Source organism: Pseudophryne corroboree, chromosome 8 (genome assembly GCF_028390025.1).
Source record: "Pseudophryne corroboree isolate aPseCor3 chromosome 8, aPseCor3.hap2, whole genome shotgun sequence".
Lineage (NCBI taxonomy): Eukaryota > Metazoa > Chordata > Amphibia > Anura > Myobatrachidae > Pseudophryne > Pseudophryne corroboree.
Window position 1 is genome coordinate 454,231,407 of NC_086451.1, and position 15,203 is coordinate 454,246,609.

General features: G+C 45.3%; 1 long non-coding RNA gene across 1 annotated transcript in view; it reads right to left on the reverse strand.

Moving 5' to 3' along the window:
* LOC134947964 (uncharacterized) overlaps positions 1-15,203 on the reverse strand; it is a 120,302-nt gene that overhangs the window by 27,606 nt on the left and 77,493 nt on the right. The window contains exon 2 of the long non-coding RNA XR_010182883.1: positions 9,871-9,997. This is a non-coding gene — a long non-coding RNA (uncharacterized LOC134947964). The remainder of the gene's footprint in view (positions 1-9,870; positions 9,998-15,203) is intronic.

Here is a 15,203-nt window from a genome sequence, read left to right on the forward strand (position 1 = left end):
TCTTGCATGTTGATCTTCTGAGGTCTCTGTAAGGAGATAAGAGCCACACTACCATGCAGGGCCCAACTCTATCCTGGTGTAACACCACTACACTAACTACAACAGCAGAGCCCTCAAACTAACCCTGTGTGTGTATGGTGCAACAAAACTAAACACAACCATTTTACAACTTGGCCCAGCACGAAAACAACACAATACGTGAAGATATGTTTGATGGTGCTGTCCCTTCAATGAACCGCCTCTCACTATGTTGCCGACTCTACCTATCCAGAGCTGGTCGACCCCCCTTTCCTATCCCATAGTGCAGTTGTGACTATGTGTGTGGAACTGGACCGATCCTCCACACAGGGGAATACTTACTTTATATTACTGGGGAGTGGGCGCCGCACAACCTGCCCACTTCCCCTTGCTGCTTAATTGGGCCTACTACCCAGAATGTTTCGGGGCTCAGGCCTTTGGGCCTGCCTATCTTTGGGCAGGTTGGAGTGGCCTGGGCTTAGCGCCCAGTACCACCCTTATTCACCTGGTGGGGCACTTATTAACTGGGCCTAGTGCCCCCTACCTGCGCACAGGCCAGAGGCCTGACATCACTCATTGGCCTAGCGCCCGCCTAACATAGGGACCAGATGGTTGACCTGGGCCTAATGCCCAGGGTCACCTTATTTCCTAATGGGCCACACTTTGAACTAGGGCCTAATGCCTTCTAATTGTCCCTACACGCCTATTGCCTAATCTTGCCCATGGGCCTAGTGCCCGCCTACCTTGCACCACAGGCCTGTGGCCTGACTGTCCCCCATGGGCCTAGTGCCCAATCCCTGATGGTCTAGGGAGGAAGGGATTGACAGGTGCCCTCAGCGAGGGCCTACCTGTCCCGATGGGAGAGGCACCAGGGGGGAGCTTCATCAGCTCTTTTCCTTTCCACCCCTGGTGGCCTCTCCGGTCCTCAGCCGCACTCTTCTGCTGTTGGCCCATCCTGGCCAGCAGCGCCGCCGTTGCATCTCCGTGTCCATCCACCGCTGGACATCTTCTTTCTGGTTGCAGGCATCTTCTGGCCTCTTCAGCAGCAACTGGAGCTCTTCTTCCCACAGCGGCCGTCTTCTTCCCCGCCACGATGCTTCTTCTTTTCGTCGGGCTCTTCACCGCTCTTCGGTTCGGCCTTTCTTCTCCTGGTCCTGGCGGCATCTGACGTCAGACGCCGGGGCAGGGCCAGAGGTAGCGTGGTGAGCTCTGATTGGCTCACCGCGGCCGCCCCCACTGGCCGCCGCTCCGCGAGCCATGATTGGCTCACGGAGGGTGCCCGTTTTGAAGGCGTGTTCTCCATATCTATTGTCAATGGGTCAGAGAATTCCAAGACCACCCAGCGAAGTTGTGTTCGAGGGCCCAGCCTGGACCGACTGTGACCCCACATCCTTCTTCCGGGTTCCTCTTCTTCGTACCTCCTGACCTCAGTCTGCGGATCCTCTGGGGGAGTGGCGACACATCGTGGCCACTTACTGTAGGCCACAAGGGGGAATCCTCATCCATGAATGCAACAGTCACCCACTCTTCGTCTCCCATATCATCTGGGGCATCGTTACTGTCTTCAAGGTGTGGGACCGACCACTATCCAACAGTGGAATCCTCCGAGGCATCAGTTTCCTCCCGGGACTGCCGCCACCATCTGCAGTGTCTACTCGTGGGGCACTTCCAATGATTTCACTTCATCTTCCGGAACCAGTCCTCCCACAGCATCACAATCATCTCCCCGTATGTCCGTCTAACTCGGCACTTCAGGCAGGTGATCTTGCTCCAGGACCGTCTCCTCCTCTTCACGAAGGGCAATCAACTGCGAGCACAGCTCTACTCGATCCTGCCAGTCACACTCGTCGGCGCTCCCTATGCCCGAGTCTTCCTCCATCTGTTCTTGATGGAGAGATTCGTCGTCAGATACGGCGGACACCTCCAAGGAGTCTGAGTCCTTCTTCACCATACCTGGACTAGGGGACTATTTTCTTCCTCAGCGTACTCAGTCTTTTCCGCTGGCATCTCTACTTCCTCAGCGTACTTCTTTTCTTCCGTGGTATCTCATGGTACCCAGGACACACCAGTTCCACACGTCCTGGTCGTGGACAATTCCAACGTGGGGAAATTCCAGACGTCTCTGTCACTAGGTCTTCACGCTTTTCCTCGCAGTGTGGTTTCTTCTCCTCCCAGTCGTCCACATCCGCCTTCTGCGGGTAAGGATCCACTTCCACTGGGGTCGCTTTCTTGGGGCAGAGTAGGTCAGTGGCATCTTCCCAGGGACACTCATTGGCCGAATGTCCCTGTCGTCGACACTTCCAATAAGGGAGTGTTACTGCCACCTTTTCCAACACGGGTTCCTTGGCCACCTCAATCACCGAGGGGTCTCCACCCTTTGGCTCCAGCTCAGATGAAATGGGCACCTACGAACTAACTTCAATCAGGCTCTTACGCTCCATTTCTCTGGTTTCTTCCTGCCATCTCTGGGAACGGCCATCTGCAATCATCCGTTGTTCATCCCACGGACAATCGGGAAGCTCGTGTCCCTTCTCCTTGCAGAACACACACACAGGTTTTTCAGTCATCCGGGTCCAGAGGTCCTGACGAGACTCCACCTGCTTCTTCACAGTGGCCTCGAAAGTCGTCCTGTCTTCTGTCCATGGACATTCCAGAAGCTGATGCTCAGGATCTCCGCAGCCTTCACATCAGCGCATTATTTCCTCCTGGCTCCACTCTTGATCCCAAGGACAGCTGTTATGCTCATGCCCGTAGTTTCCGCAGAGCAAACACCAGAACTCTTTCCTCACAGGGCTCTGTCTTCCATGCTCTCTCTTCACATGCTGGGTCGTCTGCATGCTCTTCATCTGCATGCTCTTCAGGGTCTTCGCTTGGTTTTTCTCCTCAGAGTCTCTTGCCAAGTACATTTGTCGGAAAAAATGTCCCAATTGCCGACACTTCTTGCAGGGTGTCACAGCGGCCTTCTTGCGCCCCTTTTTCCTGTGTACAGTGACCAGTGTGTATCAGGTGTGTGATATCAGTGTGACCTGTGTATAGTGATCAGTGTATATCAGGTGTGTGATATTAGAGTGACCTGTGTATAGTGATCACCAGTAGCTAAGCAGCGAGTGATCTCTGAATAGATTCTGTGTCATCTAATCAGTGCAGGGAGGTGAACCATGGGCTGTCCAGCTGCTTGGGGAGCGCTGGGCACCCCCCAAAATGACCGAAACGGGTCTGTGGCGCGAGTCCAGGCCCCCTCCCAACCTAGGTGATCAGTGTGTGATATCGGCGTGACCTGTGTATAGTGATCAGTGTATATCAGATGTGTGATATCAGTGTGAACTATGTATAGTGATCAGTGACCTGTGTATAATGATCAGTGTATATCAGGTGTGTGATATCAGTGTGACCTGTATATAGTGATGAAGTGTGACCTGTATATAGTGATCAGTGTGACCTGTATATAGTGATCAGTGTATGTCAGGTGTGTGATTTCGGTGTGACCTGCGTATAGTGACCAGTGTATATAGTATAGGGTAAGTACATATAGGGGTATGGGGAGATTGGTGGAGGGGAACCAGTATATTACCTAGGGCCCATTTGGCTCTTTATCCAGCTTTAGTGCAAGCATCATGCTATATGAAGCCCAGGAAATAGGGATCAAGGACCAGAGTCAGAGATGTGCCCTGATTGCCAGCGCAGCTGTGAGGGTGTACTCAGCGTCTGTGTGAAAGCATACAAATGTAGCAGCCGCCTGGATTTGCATTGAGACGCTGAACATTGGCTCTGCGAATCCCAGGGCTCCGTACAAAGACGCTGCATCCATCACAGATCAGATGACTTATCAAAATTCTGAGTATCCCTATAGGTGCGCAGCGTGGCCACGGGAAGTAATTATTGTCTAACAGCATGGCCGCAGGAAGTAACTATGATCACATAGCCTGGGTGCAGGAAGTAACTAAGGTCACACAGCCTGGGAGCAGGAAGTAACTATGGTCACGCAGTCTGGGAGCAGGAAGTAACTATGGTCACACAGCCTGGCCACAGGATGTAACTATGGTCACACAGCCTGGACACAGGAAGTAACTATGGTCACACAGCCTGGCCACAGGATGTAACTATGGTCACACAGCCTGGACACAGGAAGTAACTATGGTCACGCAGCTTGGGTGCAGGAAGTAACTATGGTCACATAGCCTGGGTGCAGGAAGTAACTAAGGTCACACAGTCTGGGAGCAGGAAGTAACTATGGTCACGCAGCCTGGGAGCAGGAAGTAACTATGGTAATGAAGCCTGGCCACAGGAAGTAATCTAGTCGTGCAGACTGGGCTCAGGAAGTAACTATGGTCACACAGCCTGGGTGCAGGAAGTAACTATGGTCATGCAGCCTGGCCACCGGAAGTAATCTAGTTGTGCAGACTGGGCGCAAGAAGTAACTATGGTCACACAGCCTTGGGTGTAGGAAGTACCTATGGTCACACAGCCTGGGTGCAGGAAGTAACTATGGTCATGAAGCCTGACCACAGGAAATAATCTAGTTGTGCAGACCGGGCGCAAGAAGTAACTATGGTCACACAGCCTTGGGTGCAGGAAGTAACTATAGTCACGCAGCCTGGGAGCAGGAAGTCCACATAACATCACATATTTTCTCTTTCTTTACTCTCACACCCTCCTGACACTTGGCCAACATTGCTGGGTGATCATATCATACAACCCATTAATCTGGTGAACCATTATACAATAGGTAGCATCTATCCTTGTGTATCAATGGCTATTTTCCTATAGATTGTAAGCTCGAGAGCAGGGCCTTCCTACCTCTATGTCTGTCTGTTTTTACCCAGTTTTGTTCTATTACTGTTGTTCTAATAGTAAAGCGCAATGGAATATGCTGCGCTATATAAGAAACTGTTAATAAATAAATAATAAATAAATGGCTGCATAAAGTATGTAAGGTCGCGCAGCCTGGCTGCAGAAAGTATGTATGGTCGCGCAGCCTGGCTGCAGGAAGTAAGACATTGCAGCTGTGTACGGGATCGGTCTCAGCCTCAAACATGCCTCCAAACGGTCCAGACGCGCCTGCATTTTGGCTGCCTCTCCCCGTAACCTCCCCTAAACGGTCCCTGACTGTCAGTCACTTTATGAATAAACCCTCTCTGCCACCGTCACTGCCAGTCCATCACAGCCTGCGCAGTGCGACTCAGACGTATGCACAGACTCTCGATAATCGATCAACTGCAAAAAAAAAATTGTTCACAGCCATCTCTGAATCAGGCATGTATCTCTTCAGCATTGTCAGGTATATGTGAATGAGGCCCAGGACAGAGATGTCACTACTCTATAACAGATGTCACACATATGGGGGAATGCTTACTCAGGGCGATGGAGGAGAGGGAGGGACACTCATGTGGGACAACCAGCAGAGCCAGAGGGATGGTGAGGGAGAGTGAGGGCGTGGGTGAGCGAGGAATCAGGTATTATCATCTTTTATTAAAGAGTTCTTCAAAATGTAAGCCTGGCTGACATGTTTCCTGACACATGATGCAGCGCTGTGTAAATGGATGTGACACAATTGTGCTACAACGTATGTGGTAAAATGAACGTTGAACATCAGATTGTCATGTTTCAGTCTGGGCACCGTCAGACGAGTTCTACCAGTATAGCGCCTTGTCCTATGGCTGGGAAGCCTGAGGAGGTGTACAGTAGCCGTGTGAGGGATGCACTGCTGCTGTGTGACTGGGAAGCAGGGATCATACTGACTGCAGTGAGTGTTCATACTCCGGCTGTTGTTACTAGTAACAAGCAATGTATAGATAGACCCATCTCATATCTGACTGAAATTCTTGATCTAGCATTATGTACGTCTTATACTTTTATCTTTACATTGGCTGTGTGTTGTTATGCAGGAGTTTGTGTGTTAGAGTGTTAGTGTACCATTAGAGTTTCTGTATTGTACTATGATATATGGCTCTGGGAAGTGTAACGTTGTAGTATATATATTTTATTATTATATTGGTTGTGGTTGTGCGTTATTATAGTTTTTGTGTTGTAATGTTAGTGTACCATTAGAGTTCCTGTATTGTACTATGATATATGGCTCTGGGAAGTTTAACGTTGTAGTATATATATTTTATTATTATATTGGTTGTGGTTGTGCGTTATTATAGTTTTTGTGTTGTAATGTTAGTGTACCATTAGAGTTCCTGTATTGTACTATGATATATGGCTCTGGGAAGTGTAACGTTGTAGTATATATATTTTATTATTAAATTGGTTGTGGTTGTGCGTTATTATAGTTTTTGTGTTGTAATGTTAGTGTACTATTAGAGTTCCTGTATTGTACTATTATATATGGCTCTGGGAAGTGTAACATTGTAGTATATGTATTTTATTATTATATTGGTTGTGGTTGTGTGTTGTTATAGTTTGTGTGTTATAGTGTTAATATATCATTAGAGTTCCTGTATTGTACTATTATATATGGCTCTGGGAAGTGTAACATTGTAGTATATGTATTTTATTGTTATATTGATTCTGGTTGTGTGTTATTATAGTTTGTGTGTTGTAATGTTAATGTACTATTAGAGTTTCTGTATTGCACTATTATATATGGCTCTGGGAAGTGTAACGTTTTAGTATATGCAATTTATTATATATTGGTTGTGGTTGTGTGTTATTATAGTTTGTGTGTTATAGTGTTAATGTACTATTAGAGTTTCTGTATTGTACTATTATATATGGCTCTGGGAAGTGTAATATTATAGTATATGTATTTTATGATTATATTGGTTGTAGTTGTGTGGTGTAGTATTAGTGTACCCGTAGAGTTTTTGTATTGTACTATTATATATGGCTCTGGGAAGTGTAATATTGCAGTATATGTATTTTATTATTATATTGGTTGTGGTTGTGTGTTATTATAGTTTGTGTGCTGTAGTTCGTGTGGTGTGGAATTAGTGTACCAGTAAAGTCTCGGTATTTTTTTTAAATAATATGTGATATGGGAAATGTAACATTATTATATTATATTGATTTATTATTTATTTATTAACAGTTTCATATATAGCTCTTTATAAATGTATTGCTGATGTGTGTTGTTGTTTTAGTTTACCATTAGATTTTCTGTATTTTGCTATTATATATGGCTTTGGGTAGTGTAACATTGTAAATCTTGTATCATCATCATCATCATCATCATCATAATAATAATAATAATAATAATAATAATAGCAATATTATTATTATTATTATTAATTTGCCAATTCTATTGTATTTTGAGATTATCTGTCTCTTTTTAGGAACATCTGTGCATTTGTTATAACAATAATGGGGGTAATTCCATTTGCCGACGATGTCCTCTTATTCCTGTCAGAGCCGAGGAGGGCCCTGGGGCCGCTGATGGAACGTGTTAAAGAATTTGGACGAGTGTCGGGGTTTGAGGTTAATTTTGAAAAATCCACGGCCCTGTATTTAAAGCCAGGTTACGCACGCCCGGGTTGGTTCAGGGAAGCAACAATTGGATGGACAACTAAAGCGATCACTTACCTAGGGGTACAGATCCCAAAACAATTGAACAACCTGTACAGTCTCAATCTGAAACAAATCGTGCGCAGTATGAGGGAAGATACTGAACGTTGGAGACATCTTAAAATATCATATTTGGGCAGAGTGAACTTGGTGAAAATGATTCTATTTCCTAGGCTTTTATACCCATTGCAATCCCTTCCTATTTTACTATCTAGGAATGCCACGACAGAAATTAACAAAATAATACGTATATTCATTTGGAATGGTAAGCGAGCACGAATTAGCTTGGTGAAATTGCAGCAGCGTCGACACAATGGAGGTGTAAATCTTCCCAATGTGTTGGAATATAGTTACGCCTCCCACATACGTTATTTGAGAGATTGGCTACACGGTGAGAATATGTACTCCAATACGGCCTTAGAGTCTGCCTTCTTGGGTGGTGGTAGTATTATCTCCTTCTTGCACTTGCACGAGGAAGAGATACCCACCTCGGTTCGAGCGAATCCATTATTAATGTCCACTCAGAAAGTCTGGCACATCTTACGTTGTAAATGCTCATTGAATCCACATGAGTCCCTTTTCCTCCCACTAGTCCGCAACACTCGTTTTCAAGACGGAAACGCGAGTCATCCTTTCACTCTCTGGGAAAGGTACGGCATTACTTCTATACGACAAATTACAAGTGGTGAGTCGCGAAAACCTCTCACGCTGACACAGGCAGTGGCACTCTTTCCAATATTAAATAGGTTCCCCTTAGCATACCTGCAAGCTCAGCATTACGTAGCTACTGTCTCTAGATTATTGTCCCCACAGGATTATGACAACCCGTTAGATAAATTGCTACTGACTAGGAACCCCTCTTCCAAGGCGATCTCTACTCATTATTCATTCTTACACACGCCCTTACAATATGCTGATGTAACGACGGGGATGGCAAGGTGGATGGGCCATTTTCCATCTCTTACTATGAAAAATTTGCTGAAGTATCTCGAACTATCCATCAGGCTGATACCTGCTGCATCCTACACTGAACTCTTTTTAAATGTGTGGCATAGAACATATCTATCGCCACACCGTAGACATCTAATGGGCTTGCTAGAAGACCCTTCATGCCCTAGATGTGGTATGCAACAAGCTGAGATATTTCATTGCCTCTGGGAGTGCCCTATAATCCGGAGATTTTGGATCCAGATATGGAGATATGTTACCCAACACCTAGTTAATTATTTACCGCTTACCTCTGAATGGGCAATATTTGGTATGATGCCGGAAGGTACTAGGGTGGCACAGGGCGTTAAAAAATTGTTGATGATAACCTCCGCAGCTGCCAAAAAATGTATTTTACAGATGTGGATACAGCCCACTGCCCCGCCAATGTCACTTTTCCTAGGGAAGATCTTTCACGTTTTCAGAATGGAATGGCTGGAGGCTTCCTTACAAAAGGAAAAGTTTACTAATTTTTTTTCCGAAACATGGGAAAGCTATATAGAAACCCTGTCCCACCCTTTGAGGGAACAGGTGTGGAAATGTTTCCACAACACTTTATGGTACGAAACTAGAGTGTATGAACAGGACCCCCCAATCTCACTTGTGGCCGGTTAGTTTATTATCATGCTTAATTCAGGGGGAAACATAAAACCTTGCCCTGGGAGAGAGTGGGTGTGGATGTGGGTGAGGGCACGGATCCGGGCTCATTTTGTCTGTTCTTTTTAATTATTTGAAAGACACCCTATTGTGACTTATATATGCATACTGGTCCTAACAATGAATCACAATGCTACTTTGTATTTATTGTGTGATAAACCAATGTCTACGCTATAGATCTTTCTAAAGATATATTTTATTGTACTTTGATATACATCTTTGTTATGCTTCAATTGAAATAAAAAAGAATTTGAAAAAAAATAAAATAATGGGGGTAATTCCAAGTTGATCGCAGCAGGAAATTTTGTAGCAGTTGGGCAAAACCATGTGCACTGCAGGGGAGGCAGATATAACATGTGCAGAGAGAGTTAGATTTGGGTGTGGTGCGTTCAATCTGCAATCTAAATTGCAGTGTAAAAATAAAGCAGCCGGTATTTACCCTGCACAGAAACAAAATAACCCACCCAAATCTAACTCTCTCTGCAAATGTTATATCTGTCTCCCCTGCAGTGCACATGGTTTTGCCCAACTGCTAAAAAATTTCCTGCTGCGATCAACTTGGAATTACCCCCAATGTCAGTGTTTATTAATGTAAGTTACAATAAATGAATATATTAACAATTATGTTTATTAATCATTGTTGAATGATTCGCTGATCCACCAATCTCTGTCACAGCGCACCGTCGTCTGGTTCTTACTTACCGGGTCAGGTGGCGCTGGTCCTTTGGGGTGTGATCCTAACTGTACTGTCACCATCCATACCATCCCAGCGAGAGTTGTGACAATCTGTATTTTCATGCAATATGTTGTAATTATAAAATTCCTGCTCCTGGATGAGATAGATAGACAATGTTTCGGCCATTAGCCACACCAAATTAAAGGATAGTGTACAAGATAAACCAAAATTATCACATCATGTGGTCTGATATCATATAAACTCGGTTCTCAAAAAATAGGATTTTAATTACCTACCGGTAAATCCTTTTCTCGTGGTCCGTAGGGGATACTGGGAATCCATTTAGTACCATGGGGTATAGACGGGTCCACAGGGAGCCATGGGCACTTTAAGAAATTGATAGTGTGCGCTGGCTCCTCCCTCTATGCCCCTCCTACCAGTGTCAGTTTAGAAAATGTGCCCGGAGGAGCCGGTCACGTCTCTGGAAGCTACTGAAGAGTTTTCTGTATTTATTTTCTGTGTTTGTTATTTTCAGACAGGACTGGATGGTACCAGCCTGCCTGCTTCATGGGACTTAGGAAGCGGGGAACGGCCCAACCTCTCTCAGGAAACTGTGACTGAGGAGATGGACATACTATTTTAAATTCAATAAGTTTTTATTGGATTTTTAGACATTTTAACAAATTAAACAATAATTAACACAACAAACACAAACATAATAACTAACATACAGCTGCATAGAAGTAAAATATATAGTGAATCAGGCAGATGTAAATTCAGACAAAGCTATATAGCTATAGAGCACTGGGGGTCTGGAGCAACACATCCCCAACATACCATGTACGTAATAAACCCAGGCAGAGCAGGAACAATATAATATAATATACCATAACATGGCTGGCTACGGGCTACCCACCTCTGAAATTTCCCAGAAGAAAAGCAACTACAAATCTGGGCCTTATTTATCCTTGAAGTATCGAGAGCCCAACCACTTTCCCCAGATCATAAGGAATTTGCTTACCGCATTCCTATCCAGGAACACAAATTTTTCATGTGCAATGGATTCATTAACCAGAGAGATCCATGACTTTAGACTCGGGGCCTCCCCAGCCAACCACATCCTGGCTGTGCAAACCTTGGCCAGAGCACATAAATTAATGACATAACGCCAGCTGGGCGGATCTAAAGCCTCCTCATCTATGTCTAGCAGTATACACGTTACAGGCGTGTGTCCCGATCCCAGCGTTTGCAACATTGATTTAACCGGGGAGTCAGTGATAATTGGAGGTCCATCGGGGGAACTGGGCAGCCATAGCATGTCGCAGTTGGAGAAATCGAAAGAAAAACCCTGAGGGGACATTAAACTCTTGTTGAAGTTGCTGAAATGATTTAAATACCCCACCAGTATACAACTGTCCCAAGGAGAACGCTCCCCACTTCCCCCAGACCTCCCTGACTTGATGCTGACACAGCTCCGGCAGACCATAAGTGTTATCTAGCGGGGTATCAGGGTCAATACCATGTCCTTGCATCATAGAATGCACCAACTTCCAAATCAAGATGGATTGTTTTATAAGCGGCAATGTGGACATTTTAACGCTGCCACAAAGGAGCAGCTGTAATGGGGAGCCACCTGGATATTCCTTTAGCAGCATCAGTGAGTGCAAAGCCGAGGTATCAAGATCATTAACCCATTCCCAGATATGCGTCAGTTGTGCCGTGTAATAGTAAAATCGGAAGTTGGGGAGAGTCTAACCCCCCAATTCCCGTGTCCTGGTCAGGGTATTGAGTCTCAGACGTGCCCGCTTACTAGCCCATATCAAAGAGGAAAGCAAACCATCTATGTGTTTGAAGACCTTCTGAGGGATATAAACAGGAGACTGCTGCAGAATATATAGAAGTTTGGGCTGGAAAACCATTTTTACCATATTCTCCCTCCCTGTGACCGTCAAGGGTAACTTCCCCCAGGTCTTCACCCTGCCACGAAGGTACGTTATTTGTGGTGTAATATTAAGGAAGGAGAATTTCTGAGGATCATTAGACACCCAAATGCCCAGATATTTGAAGGAGTCCACCCACCGTAATGGAAGAGTTATTAATGGGGGGGGGGGCAGGAATCTCACCCCGAAACGGGATAATGGAGGATTTCTCCCAATTAATTAGGAGCCCAGAGTATCGCCCGAACTCATTAATAATTTCTAAAATCCTAGGCATAGACTCAGCATAGCGATCCACAAATAACAGAATGTCGACAGCATATAAGGCTACTTTATCCTCCCGAGTACCTACTTTAAAACCCGAAATCCCCCCGTCTGCCCATAAAAGGCATACAAGAGGTTCAATAGCCATAGCGAACAAGGTAGGGGACAAAGGGCATCCCTGGCGTGTACCTCTAGATAAAGGAAAGGATTGAGACACAAAACCGTTCACCGCCACTCTGGCTGAGGGAGAAGAGTACATTAATCGAACATATTTAATAAAGTTTGGGCCTAGACCAAATCTACGCATGATTTCCCATAAATAATCCCACTCCATAGAATCAAAAGCCTTAGCGGCATCTAATGAAATGACTATGGAGGAGGAAGAGTCTTCACGGGGAATCTGCAAATGAGTATATAAACGCCTAAGATTAATAGATGTCGATTTATTGGGCATAAATCCCGTCTGATCCGGGTGTATTATATGCGAAATAACTGTATTCAACCTACCCGCCAGGACCTTGGCCAAAATTTTAACATCAGTGGGCAGAAGGGATATAGGGCGATAGGACTCAACTTTCCTAAGATCCTTGTCAGGTTTAGGAAGAACCACTATCAATGTCTCCGCCATAGATGGAGGAAGAGACTCCTGTACAAAGATTTGAGTATACAACTCAAGTAGATGAGGGACAAAGAAATCTAAATGTTGTTTATATAACTCAGAGGGTATGCCGTCTAATCCCGAAGCCTTACCACTAGGAGAGGCCTTAACAGCAGTCATAATTTCTTCAGGTGAGATGGGTGCCTCCAGAAAGTCATAAGCTTCACAAGACAAAGAGGGAAAACTTACAGTATCTAAATATTCGTCCAATTGCGACGAAGTACAGTCTAGTTTGGAACTATACAGGTTACTATAATATGACACAAATTCCGACGCAATCTGTGGAGTCTGTGTCAGAAGAACACCATCTGAGGCTATAATCTCAATCACAACATTAGTAGATCTGTCGCCCCGTGCCAGGGAAGCTAAATATGACCCAGGCCTGTCGCCAGTAGCATAAAAGGCATGGGAAGAAAAAAGGAGTCTATGCTGAGTCTTTTCCATTAAATTATCTTTCCATTCCCTTTGGGCCGATAGCCAGGTTGATTTAGAACTGTCTAAGCAATCCTGCAAATATTGTGTTTCCGCAGCGACACTCTGGGCCTCCAGCTCGGTCTCCCGACGCCTATAGAAGGACTTTAAATTGGACACCCGTTTAATCAGAGTTCCCCTCAGAAACGCTTTAAATGTGTCCCACAAATTAGAAATAGAGTGTTCTGCATTATTCATCTCAAAGAATTCCCGCCATGCGGCCACCAAATCAGAGCCATCCCCCATATGTACAAGCCAAAATGGATTAAACTTCCATACGGCCTGGCCTCTAGGACAGTGGAAGTCTAAAGTAAAGGTCAGAGGGGAGTGATCCGATATACCCCTAGTCTCATACCTAACATCACGAACCCGGGGAACCATGTCATTCGAGAGGAGGGCCAGGTCAAGCCTAGAGAACGAAGAGTGGGACTGAGAAAAACAGGAATATTGTTTAAGAGATGGATGTCTCAGTCTCCAGGGATCAACCAGGCCCAACCCCGACACAGCACCAGCAAAGCCGGATTTCCCAGGACGCACAGTAGAGGGAGGTACAGAGGACCTATCCAGCGCCACATCTAAAACATTATTGAAATCCCCCAAGCAGATGACAGATATCCCCGGGAATGAGGCCATAAACCCTGCAACCCTTTTAAGAATATCGGGAGAATAAGGGGGAGGCACATACACAGCTTGGAGGAGTACAGGGACATAATATAATCTACATTTCAAAAATACATATCTCCCCCAAGGATCCGTTTGGATAGACTCCAACACAAAGGGGACGGTCTTTCTAATAAGAATCGAAACTCCACGAGAAGCAGAGGTATGCATTGAATGAAACGCCCATCCCACCCAGGGTTTCTTTAGGGAAAGAACCCTGCCACCCACCAAATGAGTTTCCATAAGAAAGACAATGTCAACAGCATATTGTCTGATCTGTCGAAGTACCAGGGATCTCTTAATTTTATCATTAAGCCCTCTCACATTCCACAACATCACTTTAAGCCCAGCCATAATAACTCAAAAACAGAATAAGGACATTCTCCCGCAGCCAGCCAAATCTGCCACTCAGGTGCGCAATTGCAAAACTCCAGTGCCCAAGATACACAGCAGCAATCCACATACAAACAAACAAACAAACCATAAGCATCCGCAAAAAAAATAACCGCAGCCTGAAACAACACTCCTCCCCCCACCCTGTATACCACCCCCAACTTGTAGCATACTTGGATCCCAGAACAGAGTACAAATTCCTACAGATTAGAACAAACAAAAATTTGTTACACCATTAATTGGTGCAGGCAGAACCTTAAAAAAAAAGAAAAGAAAAATAATCCCTCAGCAACCTACACCCTAAGCGGGGCCAAGAATATAATGGCACTTGAGAGAAAAGAGATAGCTTCCAGCCACCAACCACAACACCCCTGAAAAAAAAGGGGTGAATCATATAGAGTCTCCCCCTGGGACCGTATAACATACAAAATAGAACACATACGGATAGTGTAGGACCATATATATACCCCCCCCCCCCCCCCCCCCCTAACCTCCAGAACATGTCAGAGCATATAAACAAAAAAATATATAACAGGTCTAAGCAATTGAAGCCAAGCAGCAGAAGAGGAGAGAAAAGTAGATAAACAGTTAAACACCCCCTCATCCTGCAGCCCCACAGTAAATATACATATAATCATATCCGGCACAGCAAAAGTCTTGCAACTAGAGCCATAGGGAACAATCAAGGATCAGCCAGAGCATGTCTCGCCGGGAAGCGTCTATCCAGCCACATTAAAGCTTTACGGGGAGTCGCAAAAAATTTTGTTTCACCATCAGCCACCACCCGCAGTCTCGATGGAAAGAGCATAGCGTATGGCAGGTCGAGTTCACGGAGCCTCCTTTTAACAGGCAGGAATTGAGCCCTATCCTTCTGCACTTCCACCGCGAAGTCCGGGAAGACCGATATTGGCGACCCATTCCATTTTAGAGGGCCTTTCGTGCGAGCAAGTTTCAGAACAGTGTCCCGGTCACGGAA